The sequence below is a fragment of the Saccostrea echinata genome, unplaced genomic scaffold, assembly GCF_033153115.1.
Source record: "Saccostrea echinata isolate AGI-Se365-2 ecotype Australia unplaced genomic scaffold, CSIRO_AGI_Sech_v1 ptg000035l, whole genome shotgun sequence".
Classification (NCBI taxonomy): domain Eukaryota; kingdom Metazoa; phylum Mollusca; class Bivalvia; order Ostreida; family Ostreidae; genus Saccostrea; species Saccostrea echinata.
In genome coordinates this window covers 1,308,736-1,321,585 of record NW_026889784.1, presented here as the reverse complement: position 1 = coordinate 1,321,585, position 12,850 = coordinate 1,308,736, and the positions used below count along the sequence as shown (strand labels likewise).

Sequence of the window (12,850 nt, the reverse complement as noted above, 5' to 3'; positions counted from 1 at the left end):
TATAAATGTCTCGAAGGAGAATCCAAGAGGCACCGACTTTTCTGTCATAGAAATGCCCGTTATAGACTCTTCTCCACATTTTCCGAATGCTAAAGGAAAAACAGCCACAACTCAAGGAGATCTACCTTCGCTCAGACAATGCAGGATGTTACCACTGCATCCCACTACTTACTTTCCTTTGGATGTTGCAGACTCCATATCCTAAACTTCATTAATGAAGGAAATAATGTCACAAATGTGCAGGAGATGAAAACTGCATTGGAAAGCCATGGTGGAATCAGGAACACTTTGTGCAGCATTATAGATATTGATATGGATGCACAGGCAGTCCTGTCAAGTAACTGTAAATTTCCTATCAGCCTGTATAACATTTCACGTTCACAGATAATGGCTTATTTGCAAGAAAGGCCTACCAAATGGCTGGTGAGCTGATTCCTGCCCAGAAATTGGATGCAATGTCACAGAATATGACAGAAGTCATCTAAATGATTCTTAAATGGTAGGTAATTTAAAATAAGTACACAATGTATTGTAATTTTCCTTTTGGTTGCAATAAGTGGGAAATGCTTACTTTAATCCCTGTATGTTGTAAAAAATTCATTGCAAATGCAATAGCCGGTATTAACAGAACAGAAAACATAGTGAAATCCTACTTCATGTAGACAAACACAAGTAAAATCACAGAATGTTTTGCTAATTATAAATTTACAGTTATTAAATATTTGGTCCTCAGTGTTTTGTGAATTTCTCACCTGTATACTGTCCTATGATAGTCTTTTTTTAATTTATATAATCTATTTTCAAATGTTACACAGGAAAAATTGCAACGTATGTTTAACATATGTTGAACATACGTTGAACATATGTTCTGAAACATAAACGAGCAACATATGTTTTACATATGTTTATGAACATATGTTGATCATATGTTTAACATATGTTGCTTATATGTTTTGTATGAACATATGGTTAACATATGTTTATGTTCATATGTTTTTCATATGTTAAACATATGTTAATTTTATTTCTTACTTACATTTATTATTTAATTATTTTGTATTTCTTTGGATTGCAAACTTAACTAAATAGTAATCTTGTCCTTTAATCACTTAATAATAAGAAATCAAAGAACACAATCTCAAGCATTAATCTTGAGTTTATTTTTTCAAATTTTTACATAATTCTGGCTTTATTTCCCTGACAGTGACTGCATTGCTTCTGAAATGATAAAGAAAAAATAATAAAAATTAAGACATCCAAATTTCATGTCAATTACATGTATAATTAATAAATATATACCAGTATTAGTTAGCACATAGAGTAATTACTTTGAGCACTTACAAATTTTTTCTTGGCCTTTTCTTTGTTTTCTTTCATTTTATAACCCCTTGGAACCTCATCATAGGATTTGAAATTGTCACATGTTAAGGTACTGGGTGGCACTTCAGTGGAGTCTCCAATTTTAAGGTTCTGTTGATTAATACAGGTTTTCTAAAATACGTGTACAAATTAAAGTCTACATGTAATTTAAGTTCATACACTGAAGATATTTGTCATATGCATGTGCAAACAAATGCATACCCCATTCTCCTAAACAGTTATCAGTTATGATATGAGTTAAAACTAATTTCATAAAACATTATATGGTGTTTTGTAACACCATATAATGTTATGTCCAAGACAATTTCACTCTTGGAAGATATGCTTAATTATAAAATCATAAAAAATACAATTAGTTTCTCTAAATGTATACAAATGAATTTGGAATATTGAAATAATATAATATATTAATATTAAATGGATAATCAGATACAAATGTATGTTTGAATATAATAAAAATACAGGCAGAGGAATATACATTTTGTTTCCAGTATATCCAAAAACTTTGTTTGGAAGAAAATAACAAAGCTTGTAATACAGGGTGTACTTACCTATTCTGAAGCAAGCGTAGGGTCGTGGTGTTCTTCCATGTTATTCATAGCAGACAGACTGTATATTGAACCTATAAAAATTATAAAATAAATACAGTAAATATTTTCTAATCAAATTCCAATCAAAACTTAAAAGAAACTTTGTAAGAGAGTGAGTACAAGTCTCTAGTTTCTCTAGTGTTAAGAAAAATTCTATGTCAATTAATACATAAATAAGTAATAATATAAATAAGTAATAAATTAGCTGATGAACTTTTAAATACATTTACATGAACACTATTATCTTGAATGCCAGATTAGGCTGAAATTGATCATCTTTCAGATATTCTATAGTTTAAAAGCCAGCAAGTTCTATCCATATTCATATCTTCAATATTTTAGCCAAAAAAAAGACAGTATAATTTTTTGGTAATGCAAAACAGTGTAGAATTAAGAAGCAAAAAGAAATTTCTCAAAAACTATTTTGTTATTAAATAGTCATTACTTATATGCACCCTGTAATTACTGTGATTATTATATGTATTTATTTTCACCTGTATTGTGATCGTGCAATCTTCAGTCAAATCAGCATTGGGTTGAATCGTCAGTCTTAACAGCTTTGGGTTCTTTCAATAAAAACGGCACTCTGACACTGAACTCCAGTTGCTTAATACATAATAAAAACAAACATTTTCCATTAAAAATTTGATAAAAGAGCCGAGTGGATAACCATCTAACATAGGCTACACACAAACTGCAATGCAAGATTTCTTCTTTCACTTTCATCAAGATCGTACATAAATATATATGCAAACGTAACTGTCGACAAAAGGAAAACAAATCTGAAAAAATTAGCAATGCAAAATAGTTTTTACATTCGTCGAAAACAAATCCAAAATAATGTAGCATGTAGGCCTAGAAAAGATCACTAGGTGTGTCTTTTTTACGAACTGCATTAATTACAACTACAGTTAGATGTTATGCAAGTCACGAGAGTACTAGGAGTTCGTATGAATCTATAACCGTAAATAAATTCTCTTAAAACACAATAAACTAATTAAATTCTAAAAAAAAAAAAAAAAAAAAAAAAAAAAAAAAAAAAAAAAAAAAAAAAACATAACTGATAGCATCAGGGACTTTGTATATAGGTCCCTGAAAGCACTTACTTGTTTCTAACACCCAACACTTCTGCTGCAGCAGTGACGTCAAAAATGACGTAGTACACTTTCATCCGATAAAAACCAAAACCGGTCCGGAAATTAAATGTGGAATGATTTTAATTTCATAAAATAAATCCAAACAAAACAGGGGAAATACAAATTTATTTATTTTTGATAGACTTGATTTGGGGAATACCATGTTCAAGAAGACAATTTTGAATTTGAAGAAAAGAGGGGCTGAATTTGGAGAAACGTGTGGGGGAGGGGGTGCAGGGTAACAGAGTAGTTAACCCCTCCCCCTTTTTATGTAAGCTTCTACAAGAAATGACCATTCTTTTGAATAAATGTATTCAAATTGATCTTGATACTTGTTATTGAAATTAGTTTTTTAACATGCAGTCTATTTGCATTGGCGGATCCAGAAGGGGGGGGGGTCCGGAGGTTGGTACGGGCTTGAAGTGCCTATGGTGCGATTCTATGCATGTGTGTTGGGGGCACCGACCTGGAACCCCCCCCCCCCCCTTCAAAATTTGCTGGATCCGCCCCTGACATGTTAAAATATAACACTTAACTCGAGTTTTTCATATTATGCTTTATATTAAATTATTGCCGGTTCACTGATTAACATTAAATTAATTAACATATTTTTTATGTCGTTAAATTTAAATAAAATTAATTCAAATAACGATAACATTAATTTAATATTAAATGAAATAAATGTGAAAAGGCGATTGGTTATTATATGATGTTCAGTATGAATTTTATGTGAAACTAAAACATATGTTGAACATATGTTTGAAACAACCATATGTTTAAAATATGTTCAACCTATGTTAAACATATAGTTACCACAAAAATATGTTCAACATATGTTCTGAGTCTGCTATATGTTCAACATATATTTCAAACATATATTCAACATATTTTTTAAACATATGTTCAACATACTGTCAAAAATTCATATGGTCAACATATGTTCAACGTATGTTCAACACATGTTACTCGAAACATATGTTGAACATACGTTGCAATTTTACCTGTGTAGTATATCTTTGCTGAAATTGTAATTGCAAGAATTTTTGTTGCAAAATTGTTAGGTCCCGGTTTAATAAAGAATTGTGAAATTGGTGCCTTGTGAAAATTCCATTCCTAATATTGTTGCAATTCATCTTAATTCAGATATATACTATATACTATTTACATATTTTTCAATTCAGGTCATGTCTCCTGCTGTTTTCCCTGCTGAAAAAAAAGCGAGATCAAAGAAAGAATCTATTAATCTCCATCCATGTTTGAATCCTGATTGCATAAAACAGTTTCGGAAGGAGGATCAACTTCTTGAGCATATTGCAGTCGGAAAACACGTGCATGATATGGAGGAGTCTGATACAACACTAGACACAGCTAAACGGCTATGGACAGAGAAGTGTACTTCATTAAGGACTCTGGAACCTCATCTAAGTGAACAAACCACTTTGATAGATAAGGATTCAGCAGCCTATGAACGTCTCGGTTTTGCTTTGAAGAAACGAAAGAAGATAACACGATTCTCACCGAAAGTGAAAGACTACCTTTAAAATATCCTTCAAGCAGGAGAAAACAGTGGTAAAAAGTTGAATCCCTACACTGTTTCTAAAATGATGCGAAATGAAAATGATGACGATGGGAAGCGCATGTTTGACCACTTAAGTGTGACCACTTAAACGGAGGCACAGTTTGTGATTATGAAAAAATTACTGAAACAGGTGTACCTTATTACTTTTAACCATATATGGATATTTTATATTATTATTAAATTAAATGCTGAATATGAAATATATTATCCTAAAATATTGCCAAGTTCATCCTGTGTAAGGGCAACAATTCTATTTTTAGTAACAGTGTTGCATAACCTCACTCAGTGAGACCACACTAAAAAAAAAATTGTGGCAAAATATTTCATATTCTAAAAGAATTTACATACAAAATATGAAGTTGATCAGAGAACCTTGCTCCCACCACTTTTTGCATGGTTTTCTCGTAGACATACTACTATTAGTGTAAGCTCAAGGACGTGATCATGCTAATTTTAAAACAGGATCTCTCTGCATCGACAATAGGAAAATACATGCGATTTTCAGTGATTAGGAGACCTTAAATAGAACTTTTCTTGTGTGAAAAGATAAAATTAACTTCTACATTTATTATGATACACCGTATGTTGCATTACTTATTTTACCACATTCGTATTGAAAGAGGATATTCCAGTTTTTCAACATATTCGCAGCTTATGTTCTCATATCACTGAGAATTACTTTTAACAAGCATATCAACCTTTAAAAACTGGTCATGAATTAAAACATACCTGTACATGTAATATATGAGTAATACTGGGTTTTTTATTTTAAATATAAAAAATAAATTTTAAAAAATTTTCCCATCGAGTTTTTTTCTTCTTTTTGATAAGAAGCACAACAAATTTTATTTTATTTAAGCTTACAAAATAACCACAAAACTTAATTTTATCCGTTAACATATTTTTAAATGAAAAAAATCAATTAAAATAAATATTAAATCTCATTATTATAACTCATTTTCTCTAAAATACAGGGACAAAAAATTAGGGAAGATTCCTGATAGCATAGGAGAGCTATAAATGAATTAAATTACACCAAGAACTGGAATCAAAATAAAATTTATCGACGTAGAAAAATTATTTTCAAAAGCCTTGGTATGAAAGTTCCTTTTTCGAGTTATCTTTCCTGTTACATGTACCCAGGACTCAAAAATAAGGTAAATCTCCACATACGTGATCATACTCAAGTTTCTCATTATTGACGACAGAACTGGACAAATATTAATGAGAAGAAATAGAAATGCACACTATATATCAATATTCATTAATACACAATGAGATGGGTATAACTGGAATGCACAAATCAGAGTATAATAACTTTCACAACAGACTTTGTTGACGATATCACAATGGATAGATTAGACTTAAAGTATAAACATACTAAAACGTTTTCTCATAGATATACCTGTTATTTACAGATTATTACGCTACAAAACTCAAACATCTTGTAGTGAATGTGACCCCCCCCCCTTTTTTTTAAATGATGTAATAATAGTAATGTTAGGTTACATGGTGTAACTTTTCATTTTATCCACAACAGTGTTTAATCATTTTGAGTCAATGACTGTAATATTTTACTATATTTGTGTGAGCTTGGAGCGGGTTGATTTTTCTATCAAATAGGGTCAATGTCTGTAATATGTTATCTTGCATTATGGTGATTTGGAGCGGGTTGATGAAGTTTGTTTTTTCACAAAGATTTATTCTGTTTTTATATGAATGTGCTATTCGCAGAGTTGTACCTAAGTCAATTATTTGTAAATGTATATACTTGTGAAACAAGAGTAGATTGATATATTTTGATTTATAACATAAACATGACTGAGATAATTCGAACTTAGAGTTTGGTAGAAGTTTAATAAAGTATGCCATTTGTAAATCATCACTTAAGTATACATTGTAAGACTATAACTGTGTGTAACAGTATATATGTGATTGTTGCTTGTTTAGTGCTATTTAGTTGATATGATACCTGTAAAATAGTTTAAACTTCTGTTGTCACATTGTTTGACAGTTTCGCTCTTCATTACGATGTACTTTCGGTTTAGAAACTTGTAAAAGTAATTGATAAAGAGCTAAATCCACGAAGGGGCTAAATCGGCCCAGTCATCAAATTAAATGAAACTTTCTCACATAAAACTCTATGTTGTAAAACAATTTATTTTTTAACAATATCTCTTCTGGTTTTCTTTTTACAGTCGTTTAAATTTTGTATTGTTTTCCTTATTAATAGTATCACGTCATAACGTTGACGTTACATACTTTAACGTTGTGACGTTGATATTTTGTATAAGAAAGTAACATTTGTACGTTAATGGAATAAAAATAACCAATATACATGTAGGCTCTTCTTTAAAATTTTGGGAAAATTTAAACTATGAATTTTTCAAGAAGTTCTGAAAACTTTTGGTTTATTTTTTAATTAAAGCTATTTGTACTCTAAAGAAATGCCAAATATTTGTTATATACAACGTTTGTCTGGTATAATCGTTGATACATGTAACACGTTTTAAATGATAATAAGAGACACGTTAAGCTGAAAACAAACACAAGTGTTAATCCATCATATTTGAGTAAAACTGAATTAATGTAGTAAAATATATACTATAGTAGACATGGATAAAGATTTTATCATTCTTAAATGTGTTATTTTATGGTCATACGGCATACAAACAAAAAATAGACTTTTTTCAGAAAATACACAAGTACTCTTTAAGAACGAAAACATAAAATTAAAATGAAAAGGTCCATTAAAAATGAATACGTTTGAAGTTACCATCATATTTTAATCCTCTTTTCAATGGTATAAATTTTATTTTGTTCGAAGGGTGTGGCCACAGCAAAAAATTGAAACAAAGACGAAAAAATGCTTTATTTTGATAAAAACTAGCAAAGTGCACGTGTTTAGACGTTTTCTGTACAAATATGACGTCATCAAATAAAAAAAATTGGCATAAACTATTTAAGTTTGATACTCAAGGATAATGTTTCTATTGTTAATTTTCTTCTTCCCCTCAGTTTAATTTTCCTGAAAAAGTAGGCCGATTTAGTCCCTTCGTGGATTTAGCTCTTTATCCTTTCATTTGTAGTACATGTATAATCGATAAATATATCGAGTTTGAATGGCGGTATCTTATGAATTCATGACTGTATTTTGAGATTAACTGAATATTGTTTTAAGTTTAATTTGCTTTGTTTTAAATATATCTTGTGAAATATATTTTTATTCAATTGATAAATATGTAAGAATTAATTATTTCATACTTGTATATATAGAACATTTGGTGACCCTTGTTCACGTGAAAGATCGTGACGTTTTACTATTGACCAATCAGATTGTTCGATATAATTGATCATTAATTGATAATCCAATGAAATTTCATAATTAATAAGTCCGTTAATATCCGTCATTTTCCAGCATTTTCTGTTATTTTCTGTCATAGAGTCATATAAAAGTTAGACGCTGAGAATTTTTAGTCACTCTTCTGCTTTCTTTTGATTTGGTAGGTCCGTTTTACGGAACTCTTAGATTTTTTGTAGGATTTTATCTTAACTTTTATTTTTCTCTATCTATTTTTTTTTTATTTATTTTTATTTAGGAATTTATTTTATTTCAAATTTATTTAGTTAGGATAGGATTTAACCGTGTAGGACATTAAATAGTAAAATACTATTGTCCGCTATCGGTTGTTTTAAAGACTCAACAGTCTATGACTGAATAGTCGTCTTCATTAATTTTTTTTATCTAGGATTATTTTATTTTTGCAATTTTACTCCATTTTATTTCATTTTTGTTTTTTTTTATGCAAACTACGTAACTAAAGTTATACGTTTGCTATCTTTCTCTTTTATATGATGACTAAAGTTGATTAATTCAAGATGTTCAAGGAAAGTCAATTATTCAATTTATTTTTCATACAATAATTTAATTATTCTAGATACCTTAATTTTTCTTCAATTATTTTTAATAGAAATTTTAATAGAGTGCTTGGGTCGCCTGCGTGACGCAGTGGTTAGAGCGTTCGCTCTAGAGTCGCGGAGTAAGGAGTTGATCCTTACGTCGCCGGTTCGAATCCCACTGCGGGGCGTGGAGACCGGTCCTTCGGATGAGACCGTAGAAACTTAGGTCCCGTGTCGCAGTAGGTGCTGGCACGAAAAAGATCCCCCACTGCTCAATGGCCTTGAGTGCCGAGTATAGGTCAAAATTTGTAGCCCTCCAACGGCAAGTGGTGGCGTCTCCATATGAGTGAAAAATTCTCGAGAGGAACGTTAAACAACATTCAAACAAACAAACAAAATAGAGTGCTTGGGAATTTTTAAACGTTGCTTCACGATAAACTTACGTAAGATTATTAGAGTTATCTTTCTTTGCCCTTAGTGTTTACAAGCTAAATCTGTTAAATACAGTAATGTTTGTTGTTAGGTTTAACAAGTCAAAGTTATAAATAACCACGGCTTGTGTCCTTCATTAGTAAAGTATTTTAGGAGTTTAACAAGCTAACCTGTTAAATACAGTAAAGCTTGGTGCTAAGTTTTCCAAGTCAAAGTTATAAATAACTACGACTTGATGTTGTTGATATTGAATATAACTGGGAATAGATACGTTAGATTTTTGGGGTTGTTTTCAGTCTGTTTTACGATATGATTTTAATTATATATTTCAATTAAACTTATTAATTATTATTAGTTTGGTATGAATTGGTGTGAATGTCATCGTTTAAATAACTTGTTTGTTAATAATACACTTAATAAATTTAATTGTTTAATGTTTATAATCTTATGTCTTCTATGCGAATGGTACATTTATAGAAGGTGAGTGAATTATTTATGCTATGAAAACAATTTCTAGTAGAACTGCTAGTGTTACACATCTGTTTATTGAAAAAATCGATACCTTTTTCTTTCAGAAAACGTTGTGATCCTTCCATGACATTGTGTTCATTGTTTTTGATCAGGGTGTCGCTCTCAGTTAACTGCATACTAACATTCATCTATAAAGCGTTTGTAATGCTCTCTCACAGGCGGTGTCAGGTTATCAGTGCACACAACTATGCAAAAACGTAAAATGATTTTTTCTCGATTCACAATTCACGGGGTGTGGAGGAAGCTTAAATTTTTGTAAAAGTGTTATTTTTTTAAAATTATTTCTATGCATCAATGCGCAAGAAAAGGTTTGGCGTGGTAAATATTTACCTTTCTGTCATTATTTACCTGTATACCCGTTGAGATTTTAATGCAGAAAGGCAACTGATACAGACAGAAAACATTCACTCGGACCTGTACATTGATCTCATGATCTGAAAATATGTAAGTAATACTGTTTCAACATTTCATTGATCAATTAAACAGTTATATGTAGAATTATTGTCATATAACAACTTGGTAAGCTCATGATCAGTCGCAGTTAAATGCATTACTGAAAATTGATATTGCATTACCGAAAATTTTTGTTATCATTACGGAATTTAATCAGTTAACTTTCGAAACAATGTATAATATTCGCGATCAATTTAGAAGTGAAAGAGGGTTTTGAGCAGGATGCTTTTATATTATTTCATTAATTATAGTATTCAGCACTATTTCATAGGCAACATGTTTACAGTTGATTTAAATATGGTTTCAAAGGTGTGTTTCTTCAGCATAATAATTTGCGTATCAGTTACTACAGAATACTTAAAGGCTGGTCCAGACTCCATGCATGTCACGACTCCAGTTACATAGTCACTGTATGTCTGGGTGCAGTTGTGATCATTTCCTGCCTTACCGGATATTAAAAAGCAGTAACAATGAAGACTTCGTCGAATAGATGATTCATGGAGAGAGAGAGGAAAGGGTTAGTGTATTTTTAAAATTTTGATTCCACGAAATATTAGTAAAATTAATATATCTAAGGAAGATATTGATTATCGTCCTACATTTATTTTTTAAGCTCATAAAACGTTTATTATAAAAAATTGATCAAACATGCCGTTGCGCAGACGAAGACCATTTAAATGTATTTGTGCATAGGATAGGTGATATAAGGATATAATTTTTTTTAAATTCTTTTTTCATTTCTTTTTCTTTACTTCTATCAATATAACTTACATTTCAGGTTCTTCTGACTCAATGAGGACGTTCCTAAACTAAACTATTGTTATGTACTTCCTTTTTTGTTGTCTGACAAATCCCCCAAAAATTTTAAATGAAACGCACTATTAATTTATTTTTCTTTATCAAAATAATTTTAAACGAAGAATATTTTTAAACGTAATATTAGCTACTAAAATGTAATATTATACATTTACAGTAATACAAAAAGTGCTTGATTCCCAGGCATATAGTATTGTTTTTCTTTCTTTTTAAACTTCAAATAAATTACTTGTATTGACTTTAGAACAGAATGCTCGGGAAAACTAAACTAAGAGGCCCAAGGGCCTTAACAGTCACCTGAGTATATTACAGCAATCTAGAGGATCAATAGAGTATAATAGACTCTGAGTATAAAATAAAATGATTAAGGAAGATTTGTTGCCCAAGAGTAAGGGAAATGGGATGATCAGGACCATCGAAATAATTAGTATAGTATTCAGTAACAACCCTTTAATTAAGTTCTAATTTGTTCTCCATTTATCACTATCATCATGCAGACTACAAAGTATTCACAAACTATCAGTGCTTCTGTATTATTTTTAACCCCATATCATACCCTCTCACACTGGCCTCTCTTGGTCTTTGAAGAACTATTGATTTTTTTTTGTTTGTATGTTGTTTAACGTCCCTCTCGAGAATTTTTCACTTATATGGAGACACCACCACTTGCCGGTGGACAGCCGCAAATTTTGTCCTATACTCGGCACTTACGGCCATTGAGCAGTGAGGGATCTTTTTCGTGCCAGCACCTACTGCGACACGGGACCTCGGTTTATACGGTCTCATCCGAAGGACCGGTCTCCACGTCCCACAGTGGGATTCGAACCCGCGACGTAAGGATCAACTCCTTCGCGACTCTAGAGCAGACGCTCTAACCACTGCGCCACGCGGGCGACAAGAACAATTAATAAGGCGTTACTATTATCTCATATTTATTTATCTATTATTTACAATTCTGTTACGTTATACCACTTCGAGGATCATATGAGATGCGTGTTGCGCATGTCCAAATCAGTACTTAAAAGCCAATCAGCGTTTAAGCATCCAATCAAAGTAACATAAGTGTAAAGTCACCACCAATGAAAAAGAATCAGGGAGGGGAAAACAATCCTCCGGCACAAATTATGGGCATCTGATCCCTTCAGTGGTTATATGACTCACGGAATTCCTACCAAACTCGCCTTTAACCAAAGAAAGACTCGTTTAGTTGGGGGGGGGGGGGTTCTGTTACGTCATACCACTTCTGGGATCATATGAGACTTCAAAGAGATGCTTGAACACTGACTAAAATGAAATATAAAAAAAAATCACTAGTATAACAAGTATACTGTAACGTCCATCATTTATTTTATATTCAGAAAATCTCAAGAAATCATCGCCGACTGTTCACCAAATTTACTCTTTTCCATCATCAATTGATTCAATTCATATGTATTTGTACAACACTGTATCTGATACCGATTATCACCAATGTCAGAACATAGAAAATGCATCAATAATTCAATACAGGTTATTGATATAATTCTGCATCTTTCTAAATAGGTTTTTAAAAAACCTTAGCAAGTCAGCGCATTTGATATACCTGCAACCTTAAAATTATTATTAACTGGTAATAATTTTAAGGTTGCAGGTTCTGGTATACAACTTTCAGATGCTCTCGAAACTAAGGCTGATCTTACACTGTGTGATGCAAATTAGCAGTATCAATTCCTAATTTTAACATCACTATTTTAATCCACCTACTTATAATGTTTCTAGTTAATGCTTTGTGGGGTTTTACATAGCTTATAAAAAACTGTACACAAGCCTCTTAATTTTTTGTGCGTTATAAATATTCTTTCAACACCAAAAACAACACATAACCTTCTATCAGATGGATAAGCAAACAGTTTTAACTATCCACACAAATAAACTAGCCAGCTTTGTTTTAATAGATTTCAAAAACAAAGTATATGATTTACTGCCATTGCCTATATCCATTATAGTTACTCTGATGCAAAGACTGTGCTCTAGTAGCATTTATTAAAGCAATT

At 31.3% G+C, this 12,850-nt stretch overlaps 1 long non-coding RNA gene across 2 annotated transcripts; it reads right to left on the bottom strand.

The window, feature by feature from the left end:
• Positions 1 to 1,182: 1,182 nt before the first annotated feature.
• Positions 1,183 to 3,115, bottom strand: LOC133199739 (uncharacterized). Of its 2 annotated transcripts, XR_009722829.1 has the most exons (5): positions 3,077 to 3,115; positions 2,465 to 2,576; positions 1,932 to 2,002; positions 1,342 to 1,491; positions 1,183 to 1,218 (listed from the first exon to the last, which is right to left on the bottom strand). It is a non-coding gene; the product is annotated as an uncharacterized LOC133199739 (long non-coding RNA). The 2 variants fall into 2 exon arrangements; XR_009722827.1 differs by lacking the exon at positions 3,077 to 3,115 and having other exon boundaries at positions 2,465 to 2,656.
• Between the last annotated feature and the right edge of the window lie 9,735 nt (positions 3,116 to 12,850).